The sequence below is a fragment of the Bacillus rossius genome, chromosome 15 (genome assembly GCF_032445375.1).
Source record: "Bacillus rossius redtenbacheri isolate Brsri chromosome 15, Brsri_v3, whole genome shotgun sequence".
NCBI classification, from domain to species: Eukaryota; Metazoa; Arthropoda; class Insecta; order Phasmatodea; family Bacillidae; genus Bacillus; species Bacillus rossius.
Window position 1 is genome coordinate 27,296,441 of NC_086342.1, and position 25,180 is coordinate 27,321,620.

At 37.3% G+C, this 25,180-nt stretch overlaps 2 protein-coding genes across 4 annotated transcripts in view; one reads left to right on the forward strand and one right to left on the reverse strand.

Annotated features, from left to right (window-relative positions):
- Positions 1–333, reverse strand: part of LOC134539683 (uncharacterized) — a 71,516-nt gene extending 71,183 nt beyond the window's left edge. The window contains exon 1 of one of the 2 annotated variants that reach the window (XM_063381879.1): positions 96–333. The gene's annotated coding sequence lies outside the window, so the exon portion shown is untranslated. The remainder of the gene's footprint in view (positions 1–95) is intronic. The other variant, XM_063381880.1, reaches the window with a different exon arrangement.
- The window catches only part of LOC134539682 (DNA ligase 3), a 454,246-nt gene that overhangs the window by 313,042 nt on the left and 116,024 nt on the right, over positions 1–25,180 (forward strand). The gene's annotated exons all lie outside the window — the stretch shown is intronic.

Below are 25,180 nucleotides of genomic sequence, written 5' to 3' on the forward strand. Positions count from 1 at the left end.
TTCCCCCGGGGGATGGATATTCCTCAACAACTAAATCAATTGAAGTCCCCCACAAAAAATATATCCTTGCGACGCCCATGTCATCTGCGACTCACCTGGTAGTTCGCTAGTCGCGTGCTGTCCGGAAGAAACGTTTGTGGTCGCTGGCGGACGAGATGCTTATTTTCCTTTTTTCTTTTTTCTTCCTGACCTGGTGCTTGATGAGGCGGTGGTACGGAAGCTTTAGCCTCGCCGTCGTCACGATGACGACTTTTTCTCGTGACCCGTGTGTCGACGAAACGTTCCCGCGCGCGTTCGGGTTTTTTTGATCCGTACGACGAACTAACGTTACGTTATGTTTCCCGCGTAACTTTTATAAACACCCCGGGTGGGTGTGGGCTGAGAAGGGGGAGGTGAAGAAAAAAGGGGAAGGGAGGATACTAGCTTTTGTTTTTCTCTCCCCCCCCCCACTCCAGAAAATCTGCTCTTCGGATACGTCGGAATTGCGTATCGGGGAGATGACTTTTTTTCCAACAGCCAGTCAGCATGTCTCCATCGTCGGAAACACACACTCTCTCTCTCTTTTTATTCTTCCTTTTTGCGTTAAGAAGTCACGATAACTCGTTCTTCTTAATCGATGACCTCAGCTTCATCACCGGGGCTCGTTTAGCTTACACTGAACTCGTGACCTGGCGATGAAAATTCCTTTTCATTTTGTTTCTCGGTGGCAGATGATCGAAAAGGGTTGGGGGGGGGGGAGGGGACGAAAAAAATAAAAGAAAAGAATAAGGCTGACCAGATGTGCTGTGTCTTTTATTTCCTCTTCTCGGGAGTTTTTTTCTTTCTTTTTTAAAGTGTTATCGTGAGTGATGGAGAAGTCGGCTCACGATATAGTACGCCGCCGGCAGCCGATTCTCGGCCGCGCCCTGTGTTAACTGCAGATAGCAGGGGCCAAGAAAAGTGGGTTAGGCCGGAATCACAATAGCCCGTCGCCTCTGTCAGACGCCTGTCCTTCCGTCAATCTTCCGCCCGTCAACGCCACGCGATTCACAACACGACTTCATCCGTCCGTCAGAACATTTCATCCCAAAAATTAAGTGCTCCCTATAATCCACGGTTTTTCCTTTTAAGATTGGGTCGTTACCATAACGCCGAACGTACAATAACGCCGAATACCATACGCATCGCCGAATGCCAAATTGACCGCAACGCCGACAGCTAGAAAACTGCTGTGTACCACAACGCCGAAATACAGTAACGCCGAAAAATGTTTCTGTGGGGTGTGGGGTGTGGGGAGGGGGGAGGGGGAGGGGAGGGGGCACACGAGCAAAATGAAAAACAACTGAATGAATTTGTGTGCTAACCTTACCTAACCTAACCTTTGTGGCAGTCGTGCAATGACATTTTTCGGGGTTAATGTATTTCGGCGTTGTGGTACACAGCAGTTTTCTAGCTGTCGGCGTTGTAGCTTTGAATATATATACTGTATAGAAGTCGTCAGCCCAGGTTAAAATTTCTAATACGGTTTGAGGTAGTTGGTTAATTCACCGCCGCAATCGTCACCATCTCTAGGGCATCGACTTGTCGTGGTCCCTAGCGGACAAGTGTCGAACTCTTCAAACACCCCTTCCCCACCCTCCCACAAACATGCGTTGTCCTCCACCCACCCTCTACCCCATCTCTCATCCCTACAGTTTTGTGACGCACAAACTCCCGTTGAACGACCGTGAGCTGCATGAATGATTTTGGTTTCGGGTGCGATGCGGTTGAGTGTATTCGTTCTGTAAGCGGTTTTCTTAGTTTTCGAGGAACGATGACAAATTTCAGAATGGGCAAGAAATGTTATTACACTGGTTGTTTTAATACGAGAAACAGTACCGCGGGTCAAATTGGTTTGTTTTTACTACGACACACGTGCTTCCGTGAGGTTATAGAATTATTAACATATTTTATTCTCGTTCACCTCCACGTGAAGTGTGTTATTATGTATAGGAAATTAAATTCTTGCAAAATAAAACAAAACGACACTTGTAGACACTACTGTTATGAGTTACGCATGATGACCCTGCCGTATGGTGTATGTAAATTTTTACAATGTAATTTACGTCAAATAACGCAAAGTAAATAATTTGTGACGCTGAAATTCACGATTAGGTATAAGGTTGAAACATTAAAATTCTACCTTCAACCGTACACATGTAAGAAACACAAATGTTTATGCGACACTCAAGTTTAACGAACACTTAAGTGTGTGCCCTATCGAACATGAAAATAGGTATAAAATATTGTTCGGCGTTTTCCCCATTATGTTGACTTACCTTCAAATTTACTAATACACAAAAACACGTAACAGTCATTATAATTACGTTAGGACCGTAGTAAAAATGCGGCGTTTTCCCCATTATGTTGACTTACCTTCAAATTTACTAATACACAAAAACACGTAACAGTCATTATAATTACGTTAGGACCGTAGTAAAAATGGAAAATGATTGTGCTAATGTTGCCTTTTAGGATTTTTATTATTAACAATAATAAATTGAAAGTATTTACATTATTAGTGTAAATGAAATGAGAATAATGGCGTGGTTCAAATATCAACACAAATAGGTTTTTTTTCCTTGTTTCGTTTGGCGCATCAATATATGTATTTTTCAACACCAAAATCTTGCAAACGTGTAAATGTGTAATTATTTTCGTTTTAATAATATGTGATTATTTTCCTAACCTACTGAAAGATTTCATCACAACCTAGTAATACACTACGCATAAGTAATATTTAATCTTGAATGTTGAGACAGAATAATATTTTTAGCAGTAATGTAGGCTACTTCAATGTACGCATATTTTAATGTAATTATTTTGAGAAGGTTATTTTAATAATGACATAGTAGGTACACTGTGATTACTGATATTGATTGATAAAAACAGGTTCTAATGACAAATTTTTTTTAATGTCTTGAATGGATTTTGAAAAGTGGTAACGACAAACTTCTGTAACTATCAGACAACAAACCTAGAAACCGTGTGATATGCGCTGATCATTTTGAAGTGAACCAATTTAAAAAATGAACGTAAGAAGTCATTAAATTATTTTGCTGTTCCTCGAATGTTCACACCATGCAAATCCACGCCACTAACTGAACAAAGCTTCAACACAGAGGAGACTGCTTCCAGTCCTTGTTCTTTGACACTCCATGAAGAACATATTTCAGAAGCTGATCCCCAAATAAATCAGTCACATGTTAAATATTTGTTTCAAAAGAAGATTTTCTGCTTTAATGCAAGCATGCATTGGGAAAGAAACAAAATCAGCGTTCCCAATGTGGTTCGACACGTGCGGCAATCACAAAGAGTTTCTTTTACGGACTCTGGTGCGCTGCCGTATTTTCCATCAGGTGAAATGGAGCTCGAGACAAGAACGTGATGCAAAACGAAACAATACAAATGTGATAGAAAATAGTAGACTGAAAAAACTTAAACACCAATAATATGTATGATGACGCTACATGAGTGAACCATTGTTTTTCAACTAAATATATTTGTATGAGTAGTACGTGTGCGTGGTGGTTTGCAATATATTCTACGCTGGCGTTGACATTTAATATTTTAATTTTTCTGATAGTGGTTTACTTCAAATATGACAAATTACAGCTGCTAAATCACTCATTCGCAGTATTGTTGGTTGTTTCTGTAATTGTTGGACATAGTAATAGGGATGACCCATTTGTTTATAACAATCAACTAAAAGAATAACGTAAGATGTTTGGAGATGCACGTGTCATAAAAAATAACTCGTACGAAACTTTAGAGTTCACGTGATTCGCAGCGATTTTGTTTTGATATTCACGGTGTGTTTTTGCTATAAACACCATAAAATTCCAACTAGTAGATATTTTATTTACCATGCACTATTTATTGTGTCAATAACACCCACAAACGTTTTCATGTATCAACGAAATACCAAAAATAAATAAACACCAGTTTCCCAGAATACCATAGACATGCATGCTAATTTATCGTGATTGTTTACGCCGGATCAGGCGAGAAAATAAAATAACAATTAAATAACACAAATTCGCCGCAGTCAGTCACTACGTCATATTCTCGGCCAGCACGAAACGGGAAGCGACAACCGACGTCACACGCCAAAGGTTGTATAAATGTTGTCACGAACTGCCATATACACCTTATCTAAACTAAAGTAAAAAAAAATAACTTCCTACTTCGTATGATAGCATATTTAATAGTTCCGAAATCTGCTACATGGGCTGAAAGAGTAAAAATGTACAATGAAAAAATGTAAACAAACAGTCAGCTTGCTGACTTCCGCTATCGTGACCGAATTGTGACTTTACATATTGTTCCCTAGCTCCCTAGAATTTTATCTCGATGGTCAAAGCTTGGCGCGTGGAGCAACCGTCCCGTTGGTGTGTTTTCAAATACTTTATAATGGTATGTTATTTCCGTACAGCGTGCGGGGTAGAAACCTGCAGATGTTTGTATGGCAGCCGTAAAGGAGGGTATCAGGGGAATGAACAAACCGGTTTTGTCGCTGACGCTTGTGTGGAGGGTGAGGGGGAATGACAGCGGGCGACAGTGCTGCGCTCTAACGTGCAAATAACTACCTAAGACGATACAAGGCGTTACGGCAGCGCACTGCAGCGGTGAAGTTCCCAAGCTGCTCATCATACGCTCCTGAAAAACGTAGAGTAAATCCTATCCACTCGCGACTTCTATACAGTACTAGCTGCCCGACCCGTCTTCGCACGGCTATACTAATGGAAAAAAATTAAGCCACATCTCCCATTTACAGTAACGGTAAATAAAAGAATTCAGTGAAAATATATTACAATGCTGTATAATGTACCGGAGAGAAAATGAATAGCACCGATGGTTTCCCGACTCGTGCACGCAACGTACAACTGATGTACCCGTACTTCGCTACGGCAGTCTACAGGCAGATCACTCTTGTGCCGCTCATTATACATGCCCCTCCTTGTGGGTACGCCACTGCCGCGCGATGTCCGTTGCCATGGAGACGCAGAAGGCAAGAACAATGCAAAATCCTGTTCTCATGCAGACAAATTACCCACTGTTGCCTGGTTTTAACCACCCATGGGATCTAATTTTCGGAAAATGTCATCCTGCGTAACATACGGAACATTACTGTGACGTTTCAAGTCTGTAAAATATATATACTTAAAAAAAGGGCAATTTTTTATATTTAAAGTACCCGCAAAATTTCAACGGTAATGAGGACTGCACTAACAATGAAATAGTCGTTGCCATAGAGACGAATGAAGTATAAACAAAGCAACAGCCGTTTTCATGGTGATTTCCTACCAAAAACTGGAAATAAAATAAAAATTTAGGGGTGGACTACCCCTAACATTTAGGGGGATGAAAAATAGATGTTGGCCGATTCTCATAGATACCGGATAAGCACAAAAAATTTCATCAAAATCGGTCAAGCCGTTTCGGAGGAGTATGGCAACGAAAACTTTGACACGAGAATTTTATATATTAGATATATATTCAAAGGTTGTAGTAAATTTGGCATTCGGCGTTATGGTTTTCGGCGTTATTGTACGTTCGGCGTTGTGGTGCGTCCCCTTCAAGTTTTACATCTATGTTGCTTGCTCTTCATGTCGTTCCTGTACGCATTGCACTAGCATTTCTTCGGGAAAAGTTCACGAGTCGTGATCGAGTTGTTTGGACATGAGTTTCAACAACCACAATAATATCGTGCAGAACATCTAAACCTAAACGAACAAATATAAAAACTCCACAAACCTGTGTTCTTTGTGACGGTTGACCGGCGCAACTAAGTTAAAGAGTTCGTCAAGCTTTTGATTGACGGAGAGAATTTTTCTGGCCATCCGATTGGCTGGAGGTCACGTGATCGCAGGGCCCCCACATGGCCGGTGCTACCGTTGCTATGGCAACGGGGCCCATGGGTCTAGGGTAGGGTGACCAAATCATAAACTTGAGAAAACGGGACACATCCAAGGAGGGTTTGGGGGCGATACCCTCCAGCTAAAGAGTCAGAGGGGCCTCCATCGTGACGTAATCATTGAAACATGCTCTTTTTGCTAATTTTAGAGCTATAAATCTTTTTCAATTTAACTATGAATATGTAATTTAATTTAAATTGTGAGGCATATAGTAAATAAAAACAACAGTTTTGCAGTGAATACTTATTTATTACTTACTTCAAATCATAATTAAACAAGATAACTAAAATTGTTAATCAAAGTTTTGTTAAAAATCTTTAGGATTTCAATTGGGGATATTTTTCTTTCGTTCCAGCCAATTTTAAAACCTCTTTCTTTTCCAATATAAAGTTGTAAAAACTAGAACAGTCCATTTTTAAATTGTAGAGTACCTGCAAGATCGCAGAAAGGGTATCCACTCCCATCTTGTTCCTTTCATCCGTCCATTGAATGTTCATAAGCGAAAAGATTCTTTCAGTATTACCATTATGGGCAGGGATCGCAAACACATGCTGGCATATCTTCAAAAATGCAGAGTGCTGTTCTGGCCTGGTATGGGAGAGTTCAACTGTCGAGAAGAGGGGAAGACGGCCCGAGAAGAGGCACGGCAAAAGTGTATCATCAACCCAACGTAAATACGGGACATTTAGGCGTCCCGGGAGACTTTTTCGGGACCCCGTGTACGATTGTTAAAAAACGGGACAATCCCGTTTTTACGGGACGTTTGGTCACCCTAGTCTAGGGGGACTGCGAAGGAAAGAAAAAAAACTTAAAACAAAAAAGTAGACAATTTTAAATAAATCATAGAAAACAATTAAACAGTAAGGCCTAAATTTAGTTACCGATGAAATATTCCACCAGAGTAATATTATTCGGAATATGCTGTGCGTACAGAACGTGTCTGAATCTACAACTGTGAGTAACGAAACCACCACCACCAATAATTGACGTGATACCATGTTGACAGTGCAGAACACTTACACTCATTTATTTGCCATTATTCGAAATCAATTTACGTAGACAATCGAAACACTGACTTAAAACTAGTTTTAATGTGTTTTAAAAATATTTATGAAAAGGTTAAAAAACATATATAACTAAAACAATTTACATAAAGGAAAAAAAAAACTTTTTTATCTCTGTTAGAAAAAAAGGGGGGGGGGGGGGGCATCATGACTTCTAGCAACGGGGCCCACACGATGTGAGATGTCTGTCGTGATCGACGGATGGATGTCAAACGGACAGAGGCAACGGGCTTGTGCAATTCCAGCTTTGGTTTACGATGGCCTGGCGCGTGTGCCGTTATGACCTTCAAAATTTATATATAAGTGTGTTTATCGAACAATCGCACGGTGAGTTATTTTCTTCGTCACTTTATGTAATAAAAAAAAACGATCAATCATGAATTAGTTTTTGATTTTGATGGAATAAATAAATTAGATAATGTATGTGGTGCATAGTAGTATTGGTGGAAGAGGGTGTTGGTATAGAAATGGGAGTTCGCCTTACATTGGTTGCACTTGGTTGGAAAAAAAAAATGTGGTTTTATTGTTATATCTCCGGCTTCCATCATGTAGTTAAATAAAAAAAAATATATATGCCAGTTTTTAATTCTAATCATGAGCTTTTAAACACAAAAAGATTAATCAAAATCGACCCAATAGGATTTGCGCGATACTCGAACAAACAAACAGACAAATGTTCAATAATAATATAGAAATTCAATAAAAAATAATCCAGTAATAACCTTTTTAAATTTTTTTTAACTTAAATATAAATATATACATTAATTGATACAAAATTTATATGTATTACCTGCGTGGTTTTTGCTAAAAAGGATAAATACATTTGAGATCTACTACATCAACGTAAGTACGCTTTTACGTATCACTTTTACACGGCTCAACTCTGAAAGCCAAGATAGTTTATTTCTGTATTTGTTTTGAGTTAATAAAATAAACTACGCAGTAATATATCTAGCATATATATAGGCTATATATATATTATAAACAATCTTGGCTTTCAGAGTTGAGCCGTGTATAAGTGATACTTATAAGCGTACTGAAGGTTCGCTTTGTATTGCAGCAGGCATCGTCGGCAACATCGGTAGAGATTACCGTTTCGACGCGGAAGACCAGAAAGTTTCATTCCCAATTTGAATTTTCCCACTTCAATACTGTTTCAGTCGGTAACTTTCTGCGAGTGAACAGAAACAAGACGCATTTTTTATTTCTTGGAATGATTTTGCCCGATCATCTGAAAACCGTATTCTTAACGTGGTTTCTAACGATGATTACGTGTATATATTCATTCCGTAACGTTACCTTACAAGATTATACTTCATTGCTAAACATTTTTGACGTGACAACGTCTAATAAATCGATGAACGCCGGCTGCACGCACGAAAAAGTGTCCCGTTACGCTCATTGTTCCGTTACGCTGTGTTACGTTACGCTGTCGGCGAGTGCAGTAATAATAGGTTATGTTACAATTGACTAAAAAAATATGGTGATTCATATAATTGATGATAGATATTTGATTATGTACATTTTATTTATATGAAAACTTGTTCATAATTATATTTAAACTTTATAGCTAAACGCCAGTTTTTAAAATTAATTACAAGTCATCTACGTGAACTGTTTCGTCGACTGTTTATAAAGTGAAGTGAAAAGTTAATGTGGTTTTCATTGCTTATTACAACAATAATTTCGACAATAAAGGTTAATTATTCTTGCATTTTAAAAATCTGATTTCTAGTATAATTTCATTCTTTTATTATTTTATTATTAATATAAAAATGGTTCAATTTTATTCATAAAAGTATGCAATAATTTCATCAATGTTTTGTTATGACGTTTTCACGTTACACTATCGTCCGTAAACCGACTTTACAGACAACCTATTTTTTTTCGGAAAATAAGGACAGTAAATACAAACAACCGCCTTGGACAAAACAGCGACAAAGAGAGGAACCCAACGATGCAACTAAACACAATCTTAACATCACAGCGACGAACAGGCGAACCCAACAATCACATTAAACATATATTCGGACAACACAACTACTACAGCACATTCGAACACAGTTGGCTTCCTGAGACAGAAGAGTAGCAATTAGTATTCCCCAATACAAGAACCATTGAAAGAACATATATTCTAGGTTGCTATGTGATTTCATAAATTTTTTCAAAATAATTTTCTCGTGTTCGATATACTCGTACGAGTACCGCTGAAACCGTAATACCATTAAAAACGAAGAATGAAAAATCACATTTAAGAAAATTTAAAATATGATTAAAAAGAAAATCTATTAAGAGATTATAGCATTTCCTTTTTTGAATGACGAGCTGGCCAATGTTTATGACGTCCTAGTAACGTCATGTCATGTGCGTAACCAGGATTTGTGGAAGAGGTAGGCCAAAGGAAGAGCTATGAGAATTTATTTGGATAGGCCTGTTTTATTTGTCGGTGGGGAGGGGGGGGGGGTTGGGGTTAGGATGGTTGGTATGAAATATCCCTTAGATAAACCTGGTTGGTGGGGAGGGGGAATCCCCTTAAAAATACTATGTTTTAAATTCATTTTAAAGTTATCTGAAGAACCTTAAGTGCTCTTTCAAAACCTTAAAATTATAAAGTGTCACTAAATGCATGTTTATATAGAAGGCTATTCTTTAATTTTGCATATTCGGTGACCATAAACTCAACTATATTTTAATATAATTCGTGAGTTTGCACTATTATTTAACAAAAAAAAATAAAGCTTTAAGGGGTTATAGTCCGTTCCTGAGTACGCCATTGTGCAATATGCCATTCAAGGAATTGAATCCAATAACAGATTATATGTGATTCGAAGAACAATTAGTTTTGATCGCGTGGTCGAATGTTTTAAGGCGACGGGACCTCGGAAAGCATGGTGGAGCGGCTCAAAACTTTGGGTATTTTGATGCGGTGCTCATGAACATGGGTAAGGCTGAAGTATTGGGCGACCCCTTGCCTCTTGATCGCGAAGCTTCATCGACGGATATCGCCGACGGCGCTCTTGTGGAGTCGGAAATGAGAGCCACAAACGCCATTGTGTTTGTCCGTCACGCCGCATGTCAATGGGAGACCTAAGATGCACAATTTGTTTTCTTTTTTCCCTAACCTATCTAAAACTAAGTGTATTTTGGAGGGGTCCGGGTTAGGGAGGGACCTAGGTGCGTCTCAGGCCGAAGCCTATACGCCTAGTCATGCTGGGATTAGCCATGCAGGGAGAGGGTCGCATGCATCATGTGCTAGGAGGGGATTGGCCAGCCATGGCAGCGATTGGTGCCATGACTAACTCCCCTCACTCTTAAATCTAGACTATAACTAGAGATAGGTTGGGCCCAGGTAAAACCTGCATAGACACAGGGAAAACCCTGGGCACATTCATGCGGGATGCAAATTGGCATGCATTACGTGTAGGAATTTACAGGAGACAGAGGATGGTCTGGATGAAGTGTTGGACAGAGTAGAAAAGAGTCTACCATGCGGGGGTTGGGCACTTGGACTCGTGGTCCGCTTTTCCAGTTTTCCAGTACTGGATTTAGTGACCAGGGACGCAAGCGCCCCTGGTGGTGAGTGGTTGCACTGACCACTCACTCCGCCGCCAGTCAGCACCTGAAAAACTAAGAAACTATATGATGCACATAAAGTTCTGCCATGCCCGATTACACCCGAGCAATTCACCTTCGGCCAACTTCGGGATTTGTTTTATTTTTGCGCAGGAAAAATGAATTAAAATTTTAAAAGTGGTCGGTTAGGTTAGCTACATTAAAACACTTTAAAACAGTATGGACGGTTAGTTAGGTTAGTATAGCTACATTAAAATAAACAGAGAAATATAAATATATGTAGATAAACCCGAGGTTGGCCGAAGGTGAATTGTTCGGGTGTAATCGGGAATGGCAGAAATTTATGTTCATCTTAGGCTTCCCCATGTCAATGCCCCACCAGTAACCAACGGACATTTGGTTTTGTTTGTCGCTTGATAAGTCGGTGGCCGACTGGTGGTAACGTTAATCAAACAATTTTTTTTGAAGCAATTAAATATTTTTCCACCTTTTGGGGTCCTCCTCACTAATTGGGGCCTCGGCCATAGTGCATTCACCACTTGCAGCCTCGCTTCTCTTCCATTCGTTTTAATTTTTGTTTTTCTGCGTTGGGCCTGATCTTATCTCTCTGTGCTGGCCACACATACTATCCCTAATTCTCTACTCGGTCTCTTTATTCATTCAGTACACGAGCTACGATAACATTTTTTATCGCTACAAAAAAAACGAGTGTTGAAACTATTAACTTGTTTATCCTCTCGTGTTTTAACTGATAGTTTCAGTTCAGAAATTTGCAAATTCTAGCAGCGCTAACCGTGGTAACGGATAAAAAATATAAATACAGAATGAGTCTGAATTTGACCTACAGAACTTCGGCTACACGTTTATTGCGGGGAAAAAAAATGTTGAAAATACATATACTTCTACTAATGTTCTGTAGTGTTTCGATAGCCTTATTTGTGCCTTTGAAGTGTAAACTGAAAACAAGTTTTATTTACTACAAAATGTCGAGAAAGTGTTTTAAGATTGAACAATTGGTGTCTGGATAGTGTTAAGTTAAACAAAGTTCTATAAAATAGCAAAACTTTTCGCTGTCGCAAAATAATTTCATAGAAATGATTGGCAGTAACAACACGTTACAAAATTTTTTCAGGAAATCAGGGGGTTACCTCCAATTATTCCAGGGAAATCATTTTACTACAGCGATAAGTTAGGCGGTGGTTGTATAATTTTAACCAATCATTATTTAGACGCCTGGTGTTCCATCTTTTATACTTTCTCTATTGTTTTGCAGCTCCCAACTTCAAAACCATAGACCAGTCTTAGGGAAGCACTGTAGAGCATAAGTCGTATTTATGTTTTGAAGTATTTTGTTTTCTTGATGAACCTGTAGCTGAACCTTGTATATGCCTGTATAATTGGAAATACGCGAATGTCTTAAAGATAACAGATTAATAATTAAAGATATTAACTATTTTCAGAGTTTCGTGTCGGTGAGCTAAATGAGAGATCGATTAAATACTGGGCCTTCTTCACTTCTTAAACGTAACCTAGGTCATCACTTCAATAAGTTATTTTTTTTAAAATTATATCTGTAATTTCTTTGTTTTTGGCAATTTAATATATAACAATCCAGATGTTAAACGGTGTAAGGGAATATAATTTTGGAGGATTTGTTGAGTTTCAACTCTGCAGAGAGAAACACAGGGTGTCTACTGAGCCTGGAAAACCTGGAAAACCTGGAAAAATCAGGGAATATTGTAATCAGGGAATAATCAGGGAAAAATCAGGGAATTTTTTAAAAAATCAGGGAATTTGTGTTTGGTAGGTTGTAGTTGGCAATACTTTTTTGTTTATTGATCAGCTTGCATTGACGTAGCATCAAGTGTATCCCTCCCATTTTTATTTTGAATGGCAAATAACGAACAGTTCCCACGTCCATTTTCTTTTATTTACCATCGGATTCGGAAGTTGCGTTAAATCACGTGATGCAAACTGGTTCAAGATGGTCTGTTATCCTGCTGACGTATGTGCTGCGGCATGTTCTTCCCGCGCTCGGATTACACCGACAGATGCATTTAATTTTAAGTAATTATGGATGCCCCCAACGTAAACTGGGCATTTTTGTTAACTTTGAAAATGCATATCACAGACACTTTTGGTGAAGATTCGCCATCGTTGCTAGAAATTGGTAGCTGTGGGCTTCTACAGTCCATGGTGCTTTCAAAATTGGAATTTCTGCTACACAATGGGACGTTGTTAGTTTTTTGAGGCACAGTTACTTTTTGTTTAAGCATGTACCTGCAAGGTGGGCAGATTACATTAGAATAACTATATCAGAGCTTTTTCCCAAGAAATTTTGTGCAATCAGATAGTTAGAAAATACTGCAGTTGCTGAGCGTGCTATGAAAACGTTACCCCACCTAAAGAAATTTGTTATTGAAGTTTCTATTTCATCTGTCATTCAATGTAGGTAGTGGAAAGTGCACTTGAAGATAATCTTCTAGAAGTAAAATTTACATTTTTCCACTCTTTGGCATCAGAGCTAGAATTGTTTCTTACAATGTTCCAAAGAAATTTGTTAGTGAAATTTCTATTTCATCTGTCTTTCAATGTAGTGCTCTTGAAGATAATCTTCTAAAAGTAAAATTTACATTCTTCCATTCTTTGGCATCAGAGCGGGAATTGTTTCTTACAATGTTCCAAAGTGAAGCACCCATGGCACCTTTTCTGTATGATATACTGGTAGACATTTTATTAGCTTTGGCAGGAAAGTTTACTGAAAAGCTTTAGGGAAAAACGCAATGTATCTCGATTGGATGTAGATAACCAGGAAAATCTATTGCCTGCTAACAATATCAAGTTGGGTTATGCAGTACGCCATGCCATCAAGAAAGAGAAAGTACCAGAAAAGTCTGTCCTGTTACTGAAAATTGATGTTAGGACTTGTCCAAAGGTTATGGTAAAAAAACTTCAAGACAAAAGTCCCCTAAATTACAAACTTACCAAAGGAATTTCCTGCTTATGTCCGTCTATGGCTTTAAATTCGGGTGTGAGGAAACAACGTGTGAAGTACAGTTTAGAATTTTGTCTTCGAAACAGGTGGCTATCAGGACAAGAAGCTGATAACATTGAGTGATCATATCAGTTGGTATGTTTCTCGCAAGATTCTGAAGCTCTGTTCTCGTCTTTTTCTCGAGAAGATGGGCGCCTTGATCATTCTTAAGGCACATACAGTAGTTGCCAAAACAGGCCTTCTAAAGTTTGTGAGGATGATGATGGAAATGCATCATTGGAAAGAGGATTTTCAGTGAATTCTAATCTGCTGACTGAAAACTTGCAGGAAGAAACACTGATTGCACAAAGACAAGTGTATGACTTTGTTCAACGTTCTGGAGGTGTAGAGCATGTTGATATCATCAAGTCCATGTTACAGTATGTAAGAAATGGTAGTTGTAGGCGTAAAGAAGCCCTGCAAACAAAACAAAAAGAAAAGGAAGCTACAGACAAGAAGAAGGCAGAAAAAAGAAGAGTTGAAAAGGAGATCAAGGCATTGCAGTTTAAGAAGGCTCAAGTGTTGGATTGGGCTTGTTCTGAAGCAAGTGCTATAGACGCAAAAGTTGAGTCACTGCGAAATTGACGGGAGCTTCCTTTTACTAATGTTTTTTTCAAAAGTAAGTGTGTGAAATATTTGTAGCAGCATGTTTTATTTGCCATCAATTGAGTCACTTTGGCCACGTCTAGAAGAAGGTAATATTTTTACTAATTTAAGTAAGTTGAAATACTTTGAAATCCATCAATGTATTGTTATGCAGTTTTTTCAGTTTCGTGGAATGTTGTAATTGTGTTAAAGAAAACCTGGAAATATTCAGTTTTAGACCTGGAAAACCTGGAAAAATCAGGGAATTTAATTTACTAGATTTGGTAGACACCCTGGAAACAACGTGGTACAGTTGTCAACAAGTGTTTGTCCATTGCATGAGCCACGTGACTCAAAGCCCTAGCGTTTCTGTTCCTGAGAGGACTCAAAGACATTCGGGTAGAGACACAGCTGATGTTAGGCCAGTGATGTTGCCAAGGCCAGTATTCCAAGACAGAAAAATAAGGGTTTAGGTGTTTAAAGATGCTACAAATGTTCCATAACCGTCTACCTAGTGCACGATAGGACACGGCCAGTCCCTGGTTTTTAGGGGACGGATTTTGGTGCCGTTCAGTTGCCCAAATTCCGCGCATGCGCAGAACTCACTTTTTCCTTGATTTCGTCCAGATGTGGGACCCGCGTCTGGCGCCATTAACTCGTATATAGTCACTTTCGTGATCATCGGGGACCGTACCAAGCGTGTTGATGTGCCAAATGAAACTGTGTGATGGCGGAAATATCCTGGAATACATTTAGTACATTTAAATGGTCATGTCAAGAAATAATTACAACTTCAAAAAAAAATACTTGAGAAAATTCGAAAGGGAATCCTTATTTTCACAGACGAGATAGCGAAACGCCCGATCGTGCATCTTCAGTGTTTTTTGTTCATTGTAAATAAATATGGCGGTGTTGATAAAAGGATACTAATGGTCAATTAGGTTAGGTTAGCTACATTATAAATACTTTAAAACATTTTGGACGGTTTATTTGGTTAGGATAGCTACATAAAAGATACGGAAAAAAAGCATGAACTTCGGGGAACTTCGGGTTTCGGCTCTCTCGTCTGTGAAAAGAAGGCTTCCCAATTCGAAAGGTGGTTCTATTTTTGTGCGATGGTGCAGGTATCTATAGTATTTTTGCCCTAACAATTGTATCGATGGTTGCGAAACGTCCGCTAGAATGCGTTGAAACCAGTTTCTAGTCTCGCGCAGGGGCACAGTTTATTAAAAACGTTGCCGATCTATTTCCTTACTGAGATTCGGTTTGCACACGTTATGGAGATACGTCATGGTTGTATCCCAACACGGCAGTGCATATTATCGACCTTACCGGAACGTCTTGGAATACCGCCGTTTCTAGCTGTACAAGTTGCCTAGGAATAGTTTGTAAATACCACAAGAAATGGTTATTTTTGTATATATGGAATCAGTTTTTCGAGATAATGTAGAGTATTTCGTACGAAAATTGGCGCATAATTTTATATTTTAATTATTTTCCGTGTTGAGATTGGTGTTCAAAGCCGGGGTTTAGTATTTTTTACGCGTCTAGTTGTGCTTTTATCGGAGTCGTTTGAAATTTCAGTCTGCTAATTAAATGATTCTATTGTCGACGTAGCTGCTCCGGCAGCGAATTCTAGCGGTGGGAGCGGAAACTACGTGTGATTCGCTTCCAGAAACGTAGTTGAATTAACAGTTTGCGTATATATTTATCACGCTCGGCATTATATTAAAACATTCTACGTTAGATTTCGTGTCTGAATTTCGTATTGTAAGTGTATTAGCAACGAGAGAACACGTGGAATTTGCTCGTTACCGAGTTTTTTGATGTTACACATCCCTGGCGAGTACTGAAAGACTCTCTCACTATTTTGACGTGACAACGTCTAATAAATCGATGAACGCCGGCTGCACGCACGAAAAAGGGTCCCGTTACGCAAATTGTTCCTTTACGCTGTGTCCCGTTACGCACATTCTTCCGTTACGCTGTGTCCCGTTACGCACATTGTTCCGTTACTCTGTGTCCCGTTACGCACATTGTTCTGTTACGCTGTGTCCCGTTACGCTCATTGGACGCTTGCGCTGCATCTATCTCTCTTCCACTCGACTGTTTATAAAGTGAAGTGAAAAGTTAATGTGGTTTTCATTGCTTATTACAACAACAATTTCGGCAATAAAGGTTAATTATTCTTGCATTTTAAAAATCTGATTACTAGTATAATTTCAAGTATTTATTCTTTTATTATTAAAATAAAAATGATTCAATTTTATTCATAAAGTATGCAATCATTTCTCATCAATGTTTTGTTATGACGTCACGTTAAACTATCGTCCGCAAACCGACTTTACCTTTTTTTTTTTTTTTTTAAATTTATCTTGTGTATCAGATATTTCGCCAAATGGACCGATGATAAAGGGGTATGAAACATTACATAGAACAGGGGTGAGCAGGGGAGTTGAAGCAGGAGTGTGAGAACCGCGCAGCACCTGGCGTGCGGCTACGGGGAAGGCGTTATCGAGTCGCTGGCTTAAGAGCCTGATTAAGGCCCGCTATTTTTAACACGCCGACGGGAAGTAAGGGCTCGTGTCCATTGATCCCCCCTTTTGACGCAGGTGGCAATATCGGGGAAGATTAGTCTCATTTGACGCCATTGAAGTCAAATCCGTATACCTAACACGGAGCAAAACTTTTACCGGATCCACGTTGGGGAATTTTTTTTATTGTCTTATAAAAGTTTGTTTTCTATCGAATCATAACAACATCACTTCCTAAAAAAAATAAAAACACTTTAACGAATCTTTCAGTACTCGGTCACGAGCAAATTTATGTGTTCTCGCGTTGAAAATACACTTTTAATACGAAAATCAGACACTAAATATTTACGTAGAATTCTTAAAAATAATACGGAGCGTGATAAACTAACGCAAGTTGAGTTTTCAACTAAATTTATGAACGTGAATCACACATAATTTCCGCAGTCGCCACTAGACTTAGCTGTCGGATCAGCTGCGTAGACTATCCATTTGCATCTAACAAACCGGCTCCGATAAAAGCGAAAAATACTTGGGAAAAAAAACCTCTAAACCCCGACGTGGGAATTAATTTTTGACAAGGAATTTTTTTTTTTAAATACTGCCTCTCTTGTTATAATTCAGCAAACAGTTAATACTGTGACGTTTCCCGTTTAACATTTCGCTCTGCAGATTGAATGATTCGATAGTCGACGTAGCTGCTCCGGCAACGAATTCTAGCGGCGGGTGCGGAAACTACTTGTGATTCGCGTCCAGAAATGTAGTTGAAAACACAATAATTTTCCATGCTAGGCATTACTTTAAAGATGTCTACGTTACATTTCGTGTCCGAGTTTCGAATTATAAGTTTATTTGCAACATGACAACGCATGAATTTGCTCGTTACCGAGGTTAGATGTTTTGGACATCTTTGGCGACCACTGAAAGACTTGCTCACTTTTTAAAAATCAGAACCGTCAATAACTTGCTGGTCAACTGTTCTCGGCTTAGCGGTGAGTTCTGTATACGGGCCATTATTATTTAAATAAATAATCACGAAGACACTGCTGTAGACACTCTTAATATTAGGGGAAAAAAAGATTTACCGTGTCTCGTTTTAAAATTAGGCAGAAAAGAACCTATAGACTTCCATTAAAAAAAAGTCTGATTTTCAGTTATATGACGGTGATATTAAAATTGGTTTCGTTAGGATGCAGTTTTGAGCCGAAAGTATTCTCGTAGGGATTGTTGACATTCCTTACGCCCATAACTAAATGTCGATGAACGTCTTACCAAAAAGCACCGCATACAAATTCCACATATAATATTTTTACCTCGTTGTCAAGTGGTGACAGACGGCAAGTGACATGGAAAAGTGTATCAGATTTGTGCCTGGGTTATACGTTGTATATTTCACGGATAGTATCGACGTGATTGTGGAATAATTTAGAAGAAAATTTTTTGTGTTGCTAACTGGCAATTTTATGTGTATTTAATAAGTTGTTTACGTTTTAGACTTAACAGTGGATTTGTTTTTGTATCGTATTGGACCATAGAGTTTCGTTATAACTTAGAATTACATGATATTTTATTTCATTTTAATTATCTAATTATGAAACTTTGACGGTGTAAAAATTTTAGCTGTTTTTTTTTCCCTTCAACCAGTGACCCGTTTCAGCGAGCGGATATCCGTAGATTGGAATAAAACAAAACAAAAAGAAACCTATTGGCCCGTTATTAACTTTGAACATGCGTTTTAGAACTTTTTCCACGCTGAAAAGACGGTTTAAAAAAAAGGAGGAGGCGAGATAGAGTTTATGTCCTAAAATCTTTTGAAACAAAAATGGCGTCGTTTTGTTCTTATCTTTCCTCCTTAAGTTGATGTAGGTTTTGAAGGCGTTACATTGCAATGCTATTAGAAACGTATGTTTCATTAAACCATTTTTTTAGGATGGTACAGTTTTATTAGAAAGTGGAATGGTTTTCGTCACCAGCGGACTATAGACGTCCTGTATCATCGTTACTTCCCTTGCAAAACGTCTTTATTGAGTGTTTGTTCACCCTTGTAATACGGTAATTTTATTTTATATTATTATTTTTTAAAAATTACTTTTTTAACGAGCTGCTTGCGCTTACAGTGAACTGAAATTCAATCTTCCGTGTATTATGCGTCGGTGACTTAATCACATTTATTCAGTTGTAAATGTAAGGATATTTTGCTGTCGATTTAATTTTTTTGTAATTTTAATATTTACAAAGTTCACTTGAAGAAGGAATAGTTGAAAGAATCAAAACAAGGATGAGATAGAATGCAATCTGGAACGCGTACTATATCGCCGAGTGCAATGCATTGAGCAGGACTTCGTTTGTAAATAGTTGTACTCTAACGGTAAAGTTGTATCCTCGTAATAAGTGTCATGAGGTTGTCTCATACACGATGTATTATTTATTTATTTTTTATTTTTTGTCCTAATTTTTATGCAAGGGCTATGTATAAAATTTTAACTTGATACCTCCCTTGTATCTGTAGTATTGCCACAAGTACTTTCAACAGATATTCAGTAAGTGTAACTAGCAAAGTTAACAAAGTAGTGCAAGTGATCATAGTTAAGGGGCCCGCCTCGCCAGGGTTGTATGTGTGTTAGTGAGGCGGGATGATAAGCGCGACGCTCGCTGGAATTTCTAGCGCGGTATCGCCTCTAAGCGCAAAGCTCTGAACTGACGCGCAGTCTTCTCGTCGTCACAGGATAACTATGAAATTTGAGCGGTGACAGTAAAATTATATGGCCGAGAAATGAAGATAAAGGTGTAATGCAAGTCCCTTAAGTGCTTTCAAAAATCTATACTGGTGGTTTTACGTCTAAAAATTACTCTGAAAACATGCGTTTTTAGCTATTTTAACTCTTCTAAAAATACGGTTTAAAAACTTAATCCAAAATCAAAAGTTCTTTTAGACCCTCAGCGAACTTATAAATGCTTTTCGTAAGCAGACCCCACTCGGATATCTTGAGTAGTTTTGAAATCGCGTTGTTTTTCCTGAAGCTCTGCACACCGTATGTGTGCCTGGATAGGCGGGGCCCTTAAGAACACAAAGTGCGACGTTGTACATATCTTATGCACAGAATGTCCAAAAATGAATGTCCCAGTTTCAGTGGTACACTATAACAGTTCAGTTTCGACTATTTACAGCAAATCATACATCCAGTTCAAGGTAGACTAACTTTTTTTTTTTTTTTTTTTAAGTTTCCAATATGTAGGCACCTTTAGTTTCATTGCACACATCCAACCTAAGGTCCAATTCTTCCCACACTTTGGTTAACATGTCCGGAGTAATGGAAGCAAATAGCCTCTTCAATTCTGTGTCTCAACTCGGGAAAATCATTAGGTAGCGGCGGAACGTAGATACGATCTTTTATAAAGCGCCAAAAGGGAAAAAAAAATCGCAGGGTTTTATGTCAGTGAACGTGGAGGCCAGCGAAAAAAGAGCTCTGTCGTCTCGACCATTACGACCATTCAAACGGTCACGGACTTCGACGTTCAACCACTCTCGTACAAAGAGACTCCAATGAGGAGGGGCTCCAACCAGTTGTTAGACAATGTTGTGCACTATTTCGTAGGGAAAGCCTTCATTTCACAGACGAGAGAGCCACACCCGAAGTTCCCCGAAGTTCATGCTCGCTTTTTTTCCCCCCGTTCTATCTAATTGTATAAACCGGTGTGGCATTAAATTTTGCGGTCGATTAGGATAAGTTAGCTACATTATAAATACTTTAAAACATTATGGATGGTTGGTTATATTAGGTAAGTATAGCTACATTAAAAATACTGTAAAATCATGTTATGGTTGCTTAGCAAATAACTTTTTAATATGTAGCTATCCAGGGCTAGGAAACCGTTTACATGATTTCACAGTATCTATAATGTAGCTATCCTAACGAAATCAACCGTCCACAATGTTTTAAAGTATTTATAATGTAGCTAACCTAACCTTTTACAATGTACAAAAAAAAACAGAAGATGCACGATCGGAGGTTTGGCTCTCTCGTCTGTGAAAGATGGCTTCTTATTTCGTAGTGTGGAAGTTTCTGTAGACATTTTATCTCTGTAATAACGTGAGAAAGATTCTTGATTTTTTGAAATGTAGACATCTTACCTCTCGGTACACGTCATTTTGTAGGAGTAATTTGGTGAATGGAACGGGAATGTGTCACCACGATGCTGCCATCTGTAGCGGATGGTGCGAACCAAAGTTCACAAAGACAAAGATAAATTTTATAGTATATACTTTTTAATTGATTTCAATCTGATCGACAGTATTTTAATAAAATTCCTTGTCGAAAATCAGGTGCAGAGCCGAGGTTTATTATTATTTTTTCAATTCTTTTTCGCTTTTATCGGAGCCTTTTTCATTATATAGTTTAACCTTCGCTCTGAAAAACGAATGAATGGATAGTCAACGTAGCTACACTCCGGCAGCGAATTATAGCGGCGGGTGCGGAAACTACGTCAATAAATGTAGTTGAAAACAAAATTTACGAATACTCATCACGCTTGGCATTATTTTAAAGAATTTTACGTTAAATTCCGTGTCCGAGATTCGTATTATAAGTTTATTTGCAACATAAGAACACACGAATTTGCTCGTTACCGAAGTTAGATGTTACACATCTATGGCGAGTACTGAAAGTTTCGCTGACTTTTTTATTTTGTTAAATATTATCAAGTTTTATTGGAAATTTATGACTTTCACCTTGAATCTTGTCTATGAGATGTAAGTCGTCCAGTATTAAAAAAAATTAATTCGCATAAAGAAGAAAATAGCTATTGAAGAGCTGGCAAAGAAAAACTAAAAGTTTCAATATATTTTTTTGGGTGGAAAGAGAACATAAATTGAAAGTAGCTTTTTATCGGGAGCATCGCGTCATTTCATTGTTCATGATAAGAACTGCACTAGCTCTATTGTACCGTCAATGCTCTATCCTCATCTCATCACGCATTAATCGTCTCTAATGGCGATTGCGTGATTCACTGACTACATCCATGCATAAATTACTTGAACCTGTTTATATATAGGTATGTATTTGTATGTGTGTGCATATTTATTTGGAAAAGTTAAAGTGTAATTGTGATGCTTGCTTTGATTCCAACTTTTAAAAAACAAATCGTACACTTTGTAAGTTGTCACGTTTAGTTAGATGTCGTAACAAAATATGACTTTTTTTTTTGACACGGATTGGCCTTTTTTCCCTTACGAAGTTTGACTTTTTAGTCCAACGTTGCAGATTCTTAGGTTTTTGAATGTCGAGTGCAAACATTTGTTGAGGAAAACATTTAAGTGCATCGCAAATGTACCATACTTGTACCTCTATGTGACATTTCCGACACAGTGTTTATAAGTTAATAGCTTGTTTATAAGTTAATAACGTGTTTAGGAATCTCACTGAAAAAATTTCAGTGTGCGGTCAACTTAAGGGGGCCGCCTAGTCAGACGTGTATTCGTGTTAGTTGAGGCAGGATGATAAGAGCGACGCTCGCAGGTGCTTCTAGAGCGGTATCGCCTCTAAGGGTAAGGCTGTGGATTGGCGCGCAGTCTACTCGTGCATACAACTATGAGATTTGAGCGGTGATCATAACATTAGGTATATGGGGATAAAAGAAGACAAAAGTTTAATGTAAGTTTTTTGAGTGTTTTCAAAAATTATGTTCCTGGTGGTTCATGCCTAAAAATCATCCCGAAAAGACGCATTCAAGATATTTTCACTTTTATGAAAATACATTTGTAAAACGAAATTTGTGAACAGAACTACTCACCCTCCTTCGTCGTGTTCTTGAATGATTTTCGTAAACATACACCACTCGGATATCTTAAGCAGTTGTTAAACCGCGTGGTTTTATCTGAAGCCTTACAGATTGTATGTGTGCCCGGGTAGGCGGGGGCCTTAAGAGGTGTCCTAGGCAACATTTTATTTTAATTCCATGCGATGATGTGTAACAAATTAATTCCTCGCTTAAATGTTTTTCATTGCAGATTTAGCTGCCAGAACTATTATACACTGTTGCCACGTGAAATTTATTAAAATTTATAATTATTATTTATGTACATTTTTTTTATATGTGACGATAACAAGGTGCTGATCGCTTTGTCTTACTCTTAAAGACAATAAAAGACAGTAGTTGAGTTTTATTAATAAAAAAAACACACCAAATATAAACATAATTTAAGTGAAGATTCTGAAAATGTCTATGCAACTAAACATAGGATAAAATAAAAATAAAAATTAATGCTTATAATTGCTATGACTTTCAAAATAAAAAGTATGTCACCTGCGGTGCATTACATTAAAAACGAAACATTTTTGTTATTAAAATTTAAATTTTAAACGAAAAAAACATATCAAACTTTTTCTATACATATATTTTAAATATATATACATAATATAATAACATATTATAATATATGCATAATGCATATATTTTATTTACGTATAAATATATTTTAAATTTATACTGCATTTTCCTGGAAACAATCATAGCATAAATCCTGGTTTATTGTGTGACATATAATGAATGTCCGCTCATTACTCACTCGCGGAATCTTCATGCCAAATATATAGGCATACCTTGAAGACAAGCGTATCATGAATCACAAATATTAGCCTACTTCATAGATATGTGTATAACATCGCAAATGGAAATTACATAAGAGGAACATACCTTTATTATTAAAGTAAAGTGTTTATTGTATTCAACATTAGGTGCCTTATGAATAACTGCTTCTAATTACTAAAAGGTTTTATATCTCAAGAGTGTTTACTTCTAAACGAAAAAATGTGAAAAATTTTCCCTATTTTGGTAACCTAAGTTTATGTCACTGGGAATCTTTTGATGGTAGTTTAAATTTTGTACTTATGCCCGTTCGATGATTATTATTTTTTTTATTTAATTTGGTATATCTTTGAAGTTTATAATTTATTAATATATTTATTGGTATTTTGGTATTTTATGTATATACTATCGACCCGCCCCAGCTTCGCACGGGTGCAATATACTAATAAAGAAAATGAGACAAATATTTAGGAAAAAATAAGTGTAGTGTTTAGTTATTTATTTATTTAAATGGTTATAAGTATATCACAAATGAAAATTTTCTCTTCTCTAGTCTCTAGTCCTTTTGATTCATCCTTCCATTTCAAAGCAGAGAAATATTCACAGACAACAGACATTGTACCTATTGAAACGACAGGATAATTCTTGTATCCAGTATGAGAATCGTAATTCATTGCCGAATTCAATTTATTTGTCCACAAAATAATCGCCCTCTCAGATCTATATATATATATATATATATATATATATATATATATATATATATATATATATATATCCAAGACTCGACTAAGACAAAATTCACATTCAATGGAGGATTCTCTGGCTCTCAGTGACATGTCTATCTCGGTCAAGAATAAGACGTAACTCACGTTCAACAGACGTTTCTCTATTTCTTCTCGTAGGATACGTTCTCTTTTATTAGACAACCTGATTTCCTTTTCTTCTTCGGTTTCATCATTAAGACGTAAACGTTTTCTGCTTGCATCTCTGGTAATACGACATATGTTTGGACGAATTCTTCGTGGCATAATTACATTGGAAAAAATAATAACTTTAAAATTAGAGGAAATGAAGTTTTCTTTGAAAACATTTAAATCCACAAATAAACAACTTTACCTCTCATAAATCAATAAACTGATAGGTATTTGAATAAATTTACTATGTAAATAAATAAAAAAAAATAAAAAAAACTAACCTCAACTTAACGACTTACTAAAAATTAGCCAATACTCGCAATATGTACATCACAATAACTTTAAATTTTCCTTAAAAAATGAAAATGAAATTTAATTAAAATGAAAAACTAATAACTTTAAAATTAGAATAAATTAAGTTTTATCTTTGAAAAAAAAATTAACAAAAATCCACAAATAATCAACATTAACTACGTAAATAAATAAACAAAAGGAAAAAAACTCAATTTAAATACGTACTAAAAAAAGAGCCAATACTTGGATTATGTACAACAGGGACAATAAATGTGCATCGTCATTTTTATACTATTTAAAGAGTAAATACATATACAATATAAGAAATCGTGTTAGCTTTACTAATAGTTCGTTGCTATAGGGTGAGGAGCTGCTTTATTGACGAAACACCGTCAAAGTTCAGACATTGTGCACAAAATATCTACAAATTACATGTACAAACCTTCCTCTTTTAACGCTCTTTCCATTGGTGAAAACCACAACAAAATCCGTTGCGTGGTTTAGAATAAGTAAGCGGAGAATCAGACAGAAACTTTGTTTTATACTATTTAGAGATTTTTTTGTATACCTTAAAGTTTTTTTTGCAGATTTGCTTTTTTGTTGTTACGCCTTATTGAATTTTTATATTAGGGCCTATATTCTTCTTTTGTGGTCACTTAAT